This window comes from Cebus imitator, unplaced genomic scaffold, assembly GCF_001604975.1.
Source record: "Cebus imitator isolate Cc_AM_T3 unplaced genomic scaffold, Cebus_imitator-1.0 Scaffold247, whole genome shotgun sequence".
NCBI classification, from domain to species: Eukaryota; Metazoa; Chordata; class Mammalia; order Primates; family Cebidae; genus Cebus; species Cebus imitator.
Window position 1 is genome coordinate 2849523 of NW_016107562.1, and position 13452 is coordinate 2862974.

The following is a 13452-nucleotide window of genomic DNA, read 5'->3' on the forward strand; positions in this document are numbered from 1 at the left end:
TGCTGAAAGAAATCAGATAACACCAACAAATGAAAAAACATTGCATCTTCATGGATAGAAAGAGTTAACCTTGTTTAAAAAGCTATGCTACCCAAAGGAATCCACATATTCAATACTATTTTTCTCAAAATACTAATGGCATTCTTAATAGAGTTAGCAAAAAAATATTTTAAAACTAATGTGAAACAAAATGAGACTGCATAGTCAAGACAATCCTAAGCAAATAGAACAAAGCCAGAGACATCGCTTTAACCAACTTCAAACTATACTACAAGGTTACTGTAACCAAAACAATATGGTACTAATGCAAAAACAGACACATAGACAAATTGAACATAATAGAGAGCCCCGAAATAATGCCACACGTCTACAACCATCTTACCTTCACCAAAGCTGACAAAACAAGCAATAGGGAAAGGACTCCCTACTCAGTAAATGGTGCTGGAATAACTGGCTAGCATATGCAGAAGACTGAAAGTGGACCTCTTCCATACACCATATAGAAAAATTAACTAACAATGGATGAAAGACTTAAATGTATAACCAGTAAGTGTAAAAACCCTGGAAGATAACTTAGGAAATACCATTATGGATAAAGGCCCTGGCAAAGTTTTCATGATGAAGACACCAAAAGTGATTGCAATAAAATCGGAAATTGACCAATGGGACCTAATTAAACTAAAAAGCTTCTATACAGCAAAAGAAACTGTCAACAGAGTATATAGACAACCTAAAGAATAGGAGAAATGTTTTCAAACTTTGCATTCAACAAAGGTCTAATATTCCAAATCTATAAGGAATTTAAACTTATTAAGTAGCAAAAGTAAATATAAGACCTTAATTAAGTTGCATATGTGTACCTGAACCTAAAATAAAAATAAATAATTCCATTACAATGTGAGTAAAGACAAACAGACCCATTGCATATTGGTCACATGAAGATATACATGCAGCCAACACATATATGACAAAATACTCAACATTATTAATTATTAGAGAAATATAAATCAAAATCACAATAGGATTCCATCTCATACCAGTCAGTATGGCTATTATCAAAAAGTCAAAAATAGCAGATGCTGGCAAGGCTATGGATAAAATAGAATGCTTATACGCTGCTGGAGGGAATGTAATTAGCTTAGCCATAGTGGAATGGAGTTTGGCAATTTCTCAAAGAACTTAAAATAGAATTACCATTAAATCCAGCAGTCCCATTGCTGAGAATACATCCAAAGGAACATAAACACTTCTGCCATAAAGACACAAGCATTCATATGTTCAATACAGCACTATTCACAATAGTAAAGACATGAACCGATCTAGATCGCCATCACTGATAGACAGGATAAAGAAAACAGGGGACCATAGAATACTATGCAGCCATGAAAATGAAGATTATGTCCTTTGCAGTAACATGGATGGAGCTGGAGGCCATTATCTTTAGCAAACTAATGCAGAAACATAAAATTACCACATGTTCTCACTTACAAGTGGGAGCTAAACACTGAGTACACATGGACACAGAGAAGAGAACAGACACCAAACCTATTTGAGAGTTGAGGGTGGGAGGAAGGTGAGGATTGAAAAACTACCTACTGGGTACGATGTTTATTACCTGGGTGACTAAATAATCTGTACATCAAAGCCCTATGAAACACAATTTGTCTATACAATAAAGTTGCACGTGTCCCTAAACCTAAAATAAAAGTTAAATAAAAATAAATAAGAAATAAAAAAGTGTCAAGTCATAAAAAAAAATTATAAAACAACTATACTGTGGGAATTCAGGAATGAATGCAGAATGTAAAAAAAAAACTTTATTACAAACATACAACAACTTGATGGAATGTTTTGGTAAAAAAAGAGCTGAATTTAAGTTTGTTAAACAGTGTATTAACTAGATGAATGTTATAAGTTACCAGACACAAGTATTTGTTCATAAACATGGTACTTTAGTTGGTTAACTTGTTTATTGCAGGTGTATGTGTTTGTAATTATGAAATTAGTTCATCTGTATATAATGATTGGACAAAGAAACAAATGTAAATGACCATAATATGAGGCAAGTTCCTCTTTATTAGAGAAAGAAATGACTAGGAGGATGACTAGAATAAATAAGCAAGGAGGATGACTAGAATAAATTTTGTGTTTCTGGATTAGTATTGAAGAGCTCCAATTGAACACAAACTTAACTGAATAATATATATATATATATATATATATATATATATATATATACTGAGAATGATAGATACAGAAATATAAACAGATCTATATGCATATCTGAACTTAAATTCATGCATAAATAAGTAAAATTATAATATAGCCTGTAGTTTTGTTATTAGTACTATATCAATGTCAACTTCTTAGTTTTGATAAATATACCGTAGCTATGTAAGATGTTAATAGTGAAATGGGATTAAAGCTATATAGGAGCCCTTGGTAGTATACATGAAACTCTTCTGTAAATCAAAGATATTTCACAATATAAATTTATAAATAAAAATAAGCGAAGAGACAAAAATCTATGTAAAAATAATCTGCAATAAAAATATATGAAATATATCCATAAAATGTTATTTATTCATAATTTTTAATGGCTTAATGTTCAATAATCATTAGGTAAAATGCATTTCTACATGAACTTGATTATGTTTAATGAAGGAAAACACATATTTATTTAGTATTTATTTAAATTTATAGTGACTATTCTATGTAGTTAATGCTGAAAGTCATATTCTGAAATTATTTCTGTTTTCCAAACACTTATGCACAAAATCTTTAGGAACACATTATTCTATTATTTCTGTAAGTGTTACTTTAAACCTAGCTACAGATTACTTGAAATTTTCTGTTTGTAAAAGTTAAGTGGAAAATTAATAAGGTGTTCTATTCTAGGTATTCTAAGTAAAAATGTGTCTTTTCCTTCTTTAACAGTATTTTAACAATAAGATATATTTAATTCTATAATTTTATATAATACAAAAAATGGTTTCTCCTAACAAAACCTCCAAGTAATTTGCTTCAAATAAATTTATAATGAGTAAATATTTATAAGCAAGCGGGGTAATTAGCTTCACCAAAGTTATCTTATATACAGCATTTTTACAATGTCACTCCATAAATAATCCAACCAAAATGGTTTTGTTAAGTGTTATTTGTCCCTCATGTTTAGATGCAAAGAAGGGAAATCCAGAGAAGTATAAATAAATGTTTATCCCTAAAGAGTTTAGCATGGTCTTAAATAGAAAGGCTAATACATATATAAAACAGTTTTAGGTAAAATACAAGCAGAAATATGTCCAAATGATGCATTGCAGAATCCTCTGTTTTATGGGCTTGATGCAAGATATGAATTCCATATACCATTACCCACAGTTTTAAATAAGATAATGCTGTCTTTTCTTAAGCAATGGCTTATGGAAATTGTAATGATTATTCAAAGCCTGTCAGTTTTAAGACAAATTAAACAGATGATATCTGAATAGCAAACAATTTGTCCTCAAACTGCATTATTTACTGTCTAGCTAGAAATCCAAACTTGTCCTCTTGAATAGAACATTGCATACTGCAGAACCAGGGACCAGGATGCCTTTCAAAAGTATCCATTTCTAGCCTTCAGATTATATATTGCAATAAATTGCATTTTTCTCTACCATATTTTGAAATTGGCAAACAATTTTAGAAAGTGTATCCCCTATTGTATGTTAGATAACAATGATAGTGGAATTATAAGCTGAAATCTTTAGAACAAGCTTTCCAGGTATAGTTAATATTACTTAACTACTCATCTGCAGCTTTTATCTGTGTAAATCTTTTTCTTCAAAATTTTCAAGACTATATTTAAACACTAAAGTCTAAAAAATATGAAAAAAGAAAATCAAGGTCAAGTTTTTTTTTCTTTTTACTAAATATTCCAGTCCATTATGGTAATAAGCAGTCATATGTATGTATAAATATAGCTTATTCTCAAGATAATTTATAAATGTCCACAACTCTGTAATATCAATAACATATTTTAAAATGTTATAGTATGAAAATCAATATTATAATACATTTTTTCAGAAAATAATTTTTCACATCTCCCTCTCTAGATGTTTTTATCACCTTCCAATTTTCACAAAATACGTAATAGTATTATGCATTTCCACAACCATACTTAGAATTTCAATATAAATTATATCAGTGAAGAATTATCATTTTAATATCATGAACAGCTTTATTTTAAAATTATATAAAATATTAAATAAAAATGAGAATCTAAAACAGCCTTAAAACCACAGCCAAACATGAGCAGTAAAAAAAAAGAAAGAAACTTACAAATTTCATGGATTAGTGCAGGATCAAATAATAGTGGCAAAGAAAGTGGGTGGCCATTTTCCATCTCTTGACTAGTCTGTTTCCTAGGAGACAAAGACTGAATGATCACATAAATGACCCTACGCCTGTGGATTTAAATTCATGAAATTATATAGGACTGAAATCTATGCAGAACAAGAAAGGTAATTGTTAGGATGACTATTTATTAGGTAAAATGGAAAAGTTTAAAATACTTACGTTACTTTCCAAGAGTTTTCAAAAATGAATTCTTACTAAAATATTCTGTTTTTAAAGTCCCTATCCTATCAAATCATGAGTTACAATACAACTAGTTAACAGGCATGCTGATTAAACACCTCTGTTTAAATGTTTCTATATAGGAGGCTATTCACTGGCTCAACTCTTGTTTCTACCAGTAGAGTTAAAACCAGATTCCAACATATATCCAGATGGTACCAGTAGGATATTATTTTGTCTAGCAGCAAAGAGTTTATTAAATGGCCTCTGTCTGCTGGACTTCCAGCAAAACTAATCCTGCACAAGAAGCTACAGAGTGCCTTCACAGAGTTTGACAAATAGATATCTCATAAATTTTACAGTCTATAACAGCCCGGTGATGTATTACCTATGATGAGTGTAATAACCCTCTGTGAAAATATCAAGTAGTTACTAAAAGGATAAAAGCATTTCCCTCCTCTTGAGAAAATAACCTAGGATTTCTCATAGAAATTCTTGTAGCAGTTTAAAGAGCATGCCGTTTCATGTAGATGACTCCAATACAAGTTCTTTGTTACGATTAATACTTAATATTTCTAGTTATTTTCTTTTTGAGTTGCATGTGTTTTATTATAAGGTAATTGAGTGAAGCATCATGAGTTAATTGTGATGATGAAAATAAGCGTATTTTTTAAACTTTTTAAATGTAATCTCTAGAAATAATTATATATGTATTATTATATATATTTAAATAATGAAAGTAATAACCATGATTGATAATATAATAGCTACTATGGTTTTGGTTAAAAAATAATACATTTACTTATTCACAAATATTCATATGAAAGACACTGTTCTAAGTTCTTGGAATTTTATATATGTATAACAAAAAAACCTGCCCATGAAGAATTTTTAAAATATGTATATATTATGCAATCTAAAATGATTAGTTGTAGTTATCTTAGAATGAAAATTAAAAACTTGATATAATAATTCTTAGATGAATATTTTATCATGCTATAAGTAGCTCAGAGCAACCAATGTACATAATGATTATTCCCCTCCTTTTTTCATCTTACATATAATAAATTATATTGAAATATCTAGGAATGAGAATGGCTGAAGCAGGGAAAATAAAGATATGAACCCATAAAGGCAAAAATTGCAATGTAGAAAACTTTGTTTTTAAGAACAGTTTTAGAATTATAGAAACATTGCAAAGATAGTACAGAGTTACCATATACATTTTGCATCCAGTTTCCCCTCTTAATCTCTTAAGTCAGCATAGTAATTTTGTAATAATTAACTGTCAACATAAATACATTATTATCAACTATCATGCTTACTTTTTCTGCTCCAGAGTCCTATCCAGTATATCTGTGGTATTTAATTGTCTTATCTCTTTAGGTTCCTCTTGGCTGTGGCTGGTTCTCAGATTAGATACATATACACACAATTGTAAACATATATTTACAGTTTTAAGGATTACCACTGAGATTTTTTTTTAACAATGTTATCAGTAGGGATTTGTCTAGTTTCTCCCTAATTAGAAAGGATTTTGAGGCTTATAGTGGGAAGACCACAGAGGTAAATTTCCATTCTGAGTAAATTATATCAAGTGTACATATTATCTACATGGCTTATCACTGTTGTTATCCTTGATTACCTGGTTAAGGTAATAGTTACTACATTTTCCCACTCTAAATATTCTTTTTCTTCCCCATTTTATATATTGGGCATTTTGGAAGAAAGTAACTTTGTGTAACCCACATCAAAGCAGAGGGGTGCTTTGCTTTCTGTCCTTAAGAATCAAGTATCTAGGGAGAAGGGATCCAAGATGGCCAAATAGGAAGAGCTCTGGAGTGCAGTTCCCAGTGAGAACAATGCAGAGGGTGGGCGAACGCCGCATTTCCAAACGAGTTATTACTGCCCACATACCAGGAGATTCCTAGGCTGAAAAGCACGACGAGTTTCCAGCACAGCTACTTCAGCCGGCCCAGCAGTTCCACACAAAAACTCACACAAATCTGGATGGCCATTTCAACTAGCACCTGGAATGCCTGGGAGACAGAGCCACCCATTCAACTGAAGAAAACAGGGCTGAAACAGGGAGCCAGGTGGTTTGGCTCAGCGATTCCCATCCCCACAAAGACCAGCAATCTGAAACATTCTGGACCAAGAGTTTCTCAGCAAGCGCAGCTGGACCTGGGATGGTCCAGCTCTACTGGGGGAACGGCATCCACCACTACGGAGGCAGTCCTCACTACCAAGGCAGTCCACCATTACTGAAGCAGTTCTAACTATACCTCTATAAACAAAACTGCAAGGAAGTTCACACAGCAGCTGGGCAGAGCCCATGGCAGCTCAGCAATGCCTCTGCTGGCAGACTGTGACTAGGCTGCCTCCTTGCTGGGCAGGGCATCCCAGAAAAAGGCAGCAGCACGACAGAAACATAAATAAAGCCCCACCTTCCCAGGACAGAGCACCTGGGAAAAAAAGATGGTTATGAGTTCTGCTGAAGCTGACTTAAACGTATCTGCCCAGCAGCTCTGAATGGAACAATGGAGCTCACAGCTCAGCACTTAAGCTCCTATAAGGGACAGACTGTCTCCTCAAGCAGCTCCTTGGTAATAGCCTTATCAATTTTATTAATCTTTTAATTATTTTCATTGATTTGTGCTATTTTTAAAAAACTTTTAATCTGCTTTTTTAAGGCTTAAATTACTAATTTTTTTCCTCTTTCTTTCCAGTTTGGTGCAGTTAAGCTTGGATTATTGATTTAACATCTTTCCTTTGTTCAAGTAAGCATATTTAGCACCAGAGATTTTACTCTAAACACTGCTTTCTCTGCACAACACACATTTTAATGTTGTCATTTCATTTCTTTTAACACAAAGTATGTTTTAAATTTCACTTGAGACTTCTTTGATTTATGTGTTATTTAGAATTATGATGTTTAATCTTAAAACATTTGGTGATTTTTTGCAATCTTTTTTGTTATTGATTTATAATTAATTGTGGTTGGCAATACACTTTGTATAATTTGTGAAATAAGAAACAAATGTGGGCTTAGGTTAGGTGAGACTTATTTGAAAGAATCATTGCAATGGGGGAAAAGGCCTATTGCAAAGGGGAAGTGGGAAGATGCAGGTGCAGACTATGAGGCCTTCAAGTCTCAAAGGGTAAGCACAAAATGGATGCTTCTGTGTCAGAAGCAGTAAAGGAGGCTAGAAAGGACTTCCTGTGAGGAAGGGGTACAAGCTACGGTAGAGAGATCAGACGATAGTAAATGTTTTATCTTGACTTCAGTCTGTATTCAGGAAAGGTCTCTGAAGATGCCTTGTAGGCTGGCTCATGTAGAGAATGAGTCATATTTCAGGGGCCTGGCAGATGAAGCAAAGCTCAAACAAGTTTTGGTAAGCATGCATTTTGTTCTGATTGATCCGTGAAACAGTTCAGCTAACAATTTTTGAGGTGAAGATAGAAATCTAGAGGGTTTTGTCTTGCCTTTTCATATGTAAACAAGGGAACATCTGTAAGTTTTACCTACATGAGTTGAGGAAAGGTGTTTCTTTGCAGTAATTCGTTACTATTGACAACAAATGGTAGAGGTGGGAGAATATTTATTGACCGTCATGTCACTGTTTTCTAGTAGCACCGGGATCTGATAAAACTTATCATTGTCAACTTCTATTATTTTTAATTTGTTCAAGTTATGTCTTGTAACCCAGAATGTGGTCTAACTTGAAAAATATTCCATGTAAACTTGAGAATATACTTTCAGTTGCTGTTGGATGTAATATTGAATAATTTTTTAAATTAATCTGATTGATAGCACAGTTCAAGCCAACTAAGTCCTTACTGGTTCACAGATCTGTCAATTACATAGAGGGGTTTTCAACTGTAGCAGTAAATTTGTCTATTTCTCCTTTCAGTCCTGTCAATTATTGCTCTCATGTATTTAAAGTCTTATGTGCATACAATTTAAGAATTGTTCTGTCTTCCTGGAGAGTTGACTTATGTGGTATTATTGTAGTTCCTCTCTTGTCGTTGATAATTCTCCTTATGCTGGAGTCTGTTAATATAGCTGTTCCAGCTTTCTTTTGACTATTGTTAGCATCGTGTATCTTTGCAGGAAAACCTGTGCTGCTTTGTGATCTTTCCTATTGAGTACCATCGTATTTGACAGGCATATAAGAAACCCAGGGCTTCCTTATGGATGGTGGAGTGAATAGAACTTCCCAGGAAAATATTTCATGGCCTATGTTCTGGCTTTTGTTGAAGCAACTGATGGCATAGTAAATGAAAGCTAGGTAGAGCAATTTAGCCAGGAAGCTCAGCTTACAGAAGCCCACTGTTTCTATGGCTTCCAAATTGCTATGGGAAAAGCTACATTCTGAAGTATATAGCCTCCTTATTGACATATTAAAGATTCCAAAGAAAGGGAATTTCTCTTTGTCCAGTGGAAGGCATCTTTTTTTGTGGTTGTTTTGCATCAATATTCTGGCTCAAGAAATGGGGACTGATGTCTGGCCTCACATTTTTCAACAAACTTATGAACAGAGGTGAGGGTTTACACTGTGACTTTTCTTATCTGATGTTCAAACACCTGGTACACAAACCATTGGAGCAGAGAGAAAAATAAATAATGACCAATGCCATCAGGATAGAACAGCAGTTCCTTCCTCACTGAGATCTGTCCTGTGAAGCTCATTGGGATGAACTGCAACTTAATGAAGCAATGCGTTGAGTTTATGGCAGACAAACATGCTGGAGCTGGGCTTTAGCAAAGTTTTCAGAGTAGAAAATTCATTTGACTTTGTGGAGAATATTTAACTGGAAGAAAAGACTAACTTCTCTGAGAAGAGGAGAGTAGGCAAGTACCTGAAGATGGCACTGATTTTGGAGTCCAACAGAGAAACTTTGTACCTTGAAGTTGATGCTGACTTCTAAATGAACTGAAGATGTGTTCTCCTTTTGCTCATTGTTTTCCTTCTCATCAAAAACAAAACCAAACCAAACAGCTAGTGTATCAATGAGCTACATCATAAATTGTGCGTAATGTTTATTGAAAGCATCTTTAAAACTGTGTAGCTACCTCATAGTCAATCCTATTTATTTATAATGCTAGTTATATCACCTAGAAGGGAAGGATATTTAACATAAAAGCTACTTGGAGTCTTATGAAAGAGCTTGTCTGGGTTTGTTTTTTGCCAGTAGGCTGGCTGGCTGTGTCTTTCCATAGCCGTGACAGTGGCAGTCTTGGCTTTAAAGTGAGTGGTGACCCCTAGTGAGGTTGGATCAGTAGGACTGAACGTTCACATACTAACACAGGCAAAGGAAAGATGCAGCTTCCCTGCTTCAAAGCAGATTTTAAAACGTATTTAACTAATTTTTATCTAAAACTGGCACTTTACAAACAGAAACATTGTTTGTACTGTCAAGGTAATAGCCTGATTTATTTGGTTTCTACGCCAAATACAAAGTATTCTGTTGACCACTAATGGGAGCCAGTTCAAAATTTACTAAGTGACTAAAGTTACACTTGTGCAGAATAAGGGTGTAACTTCTAAGTTTTATTTTCTTTAATGAATTGAAATGTTTTTTTATCAATGTTAATGTTAATCCTGTATATACCTAGATATTAGTCTGTACCACATAAAGGACAGGTTGTATTTTTAACCTGTAGCCTGGGTAGAGTGTCATGGGATTCCCTCTCTCCATCTGAGGTAGAGTGAGGGATAAGAGACGAAAGGGAATCTTTCAGGGCAAGGAGCTTCTAACTTAAATTTAGACATGTTCTGGGCCTTAATGTGTGTGAGAGGCCATATAGGCACCATTGAGTTAATTCATTTATATTTTCTAATTTACATGTCATTTTACATATCCAATTTACATCTTTTAAATTAGACATTTTTTATTATAGATGTTCTTTTAAATTTTACCTGTATTTCATACTTTGAAATAATCACCCAATACTGTCTTATAATTCTAGTGTTTTTCTGAATCTGAGCATCATCTGGTAGAGTCTTAAACTTCAGTAGGAAACTAATGTTGTATGACTTACTAACACATTTTCCATTCAAATATTAATTTCAGAAGGAAGTATAAATAAGAATAGATAATCTTAATTTGGCTAATTTGAATTAATCTGTCTTTATGTTTGAAAAAAAATTCGAGATATTTCAAGACTACGGAGAAAGGGGAATGCTTATACATTGTTGAAGGGAATGAAAATTAGTTCAGTCACTGTGGAAAGCAGATTGAAATTTCTCAAAAAACTTAAAACAGGGCTAACATTCCACCCAGCAATCCCATTACTGGGTTTATTTCCAAAAGAAAACAAATTACTCTACCAAATAAACACATGTATTCTCATATTCATCGTAGCATTATTCATAATAGTAAAGACATGGAATCATTTTACTTGCCCATCAATGTTGGACTGGATAAATGTTGTCCATGTACATAATGGAATACTATACAGCCATAAAAAAGAACAAAACGATGCCTTTTGCATCATAGATGCATCTGGAGACCATTATCCTAAGCAAATTAACATAGGAACAGAAAACCAAATGCAACATGTTCTCACTTTATAACTGGATGTTAAACGTTGGATACTCTTGGACATAAATATTGCAACCACAAAAATTGGGAAACCACTAGGGAAAAGGGAAGGGTTGAAAAATTAGCCATTGGGCACTATACTCATTATCTAGGTAATGACATCCTTTGTAACTCAATCCTTAGCATTACACAGTATACTCAGGTAATAAACATGAACATGGACATCCTGAATCCAAAGTAAAAGGTGAAGGAAAAGAAACAGGAAAAAAATTAAATCCAAAGTGAGAATTATATAACAAAGATTTGAAAGAAATGGGATATAAAATGGAGACATAATCAAGGAAATCAATAAAATCAATTGCTTATTTTTTGAATTGTTCTGTGAAATTAATAGATCTCAAGTTAATTTGATTAAAAACAAAAGATACCTGGGACAAATTTGTACTATCAGAAATGAGAATAGGAGCATAATATAGCAGATATTATACACATTTTAAGGATAATAAGTTAATTTTATGTGTCAAGTAATGTGAATGAATTCAACAATTTCAATCAATGGAGAAATTATTTCAGAGATAAGAATTGTCCTGGCTGGACATGGTGGCTCATGCCTATAATCCCAGCACTTTGGGAGGCTGAGGTGGGTGAATCATTTGAGGTCAAGAGATCAAGACCAGCTTGGCCAACATGGTGAAACCCCATCTCTACTAAAAATACAAAATTAGCCCGGTATAGTGGAACACTCCTGTAGTTTCAGCTACTTGGGAGGCTGAGACAGGAGAATCATTTTAACCTAGGAAGCAGAGGCTGCAGTGAGCCAAGATTGCACCACTGCACTCTAGCCTGGGTGAGACAGAATGAGACTCCACCTCAAAACAAACAAACAAATACAAAGAATTGTCCAAATTGACCAGCTGAATTAGAAATTTGAATAGTCCTGTTTATTATTAAAGGAATGTGATTTTAAATGAAAAAAACCTCTCCAAAACAAAATTATATGTGTAGACACCTTCAGTGTTGATTTCTGTAAAATATGTAAGGAAGACATGTTTTAAAGCTATATAAATTCTTTCAAATAAGGAGAAGAGAGGACAAATTCCATAACCATTGGATAAGGCCGACATTTACTGGATTCCAAAATCAAAGAAAGATATTAGAAAGAAAACAAAAATATGTACCAGTAGGTGTCATTAACACAGACACAAAAATCACTTATAATATGTTGTCACGTTAATTTCAGCAATAAACTGGATAATGCTGATTAAGACAATTTCTTTATCATGCGGCTTTTCCTTTTAGTTTTGCATAATAAGATATGAAAAGAAAGATAGTTACAAAAAAAGACAAATTATAAGCAGAATTTAGAGACTATATGGGAAGACAAAAACATGATCTATTGTAAAGTAGAACTGTTCTAATGCCCAGACTCTTAAGTAAGTGAAAAAAGTTTAAAACATTCTTAAAGATCAAATTAAGGGTATGACTGCAAGACTTTTTAATATCTCAGAATCATTTAACATGATGCCTGGGACTTCGCTAGCTAGACAGAAGTGATTCTAAGAACCTTAAACCATCTGACATTCCACCACAGCAGTCAAAGGTCTGTCTTAAAAAGAATGATGTTGTTTTAGGGGTCACGCAGAAGACCAAAGTCATATTCATAAGAAAGACACAAACTTATTAAGAGAGTTTAACCAGATTGAACTAAAAGGACAGAGACTACAAAAAAGAAATCCTTGAGGCCTCTATGTTCTATAGACAGCAAGTAAACTTAGTGATATAAATACAAACATGGACCATTTCTCATTGTATAAGAAAGTCATCTCAAAAGGTGGAATCAAGAGTAGAAAACAATACATCATTATGAAACCTTACTCAAAGAGCAGAATTGGACTTAAGTGATAATCACTGTACTTTGAATTGGAAAACAGGTGGCATCCGATTGATTAGATTTCAGAATAGCTATCATTCAATGCAAACTCTGTGCCTCCTATTCTTCCCACAAGAGGATTATATATGGCACAAATAATGGGCCTATAAGTCATGTTTTTATTTTATAAGACTTGGGGTCAAGAGGAGCCATAACCAAGGGCCTCATCAATATGTGGACTAAATGCAAATTACACAATCCTTAAGCCATCTATCACAATTGCTGAGCGTTTTGTGAGTCTTGGTAGGATTTTAATGCATTTCACATATAGCAAGTTGTGTATATGGCAGCAGTTGGGTGGAATGAAATGATCTGTAAATGTCTGTTGGAACCATCTGGTCTAGAGTACAGTTTAACTCCAAAGTTTATTTGTTGCTTTACTGCCTGGATGATCTGTCCAGTGTTGAAAGTGTGGT

The 13452-nt window shown here is 33.6% G+C and overlaps 1 pseudogene; it reads left to right on the plus strand.

Annotated features, from left to right (window-relative positions):
- Positions 1 to 5071: 5071 nt before the first annotated feature.
- Positions 5072 to 9489, plus strand: LOC119466974 (annotated as a pseudogene).
- Positions 9490 to 13452: the final 3963 nt, after the last annotated feature.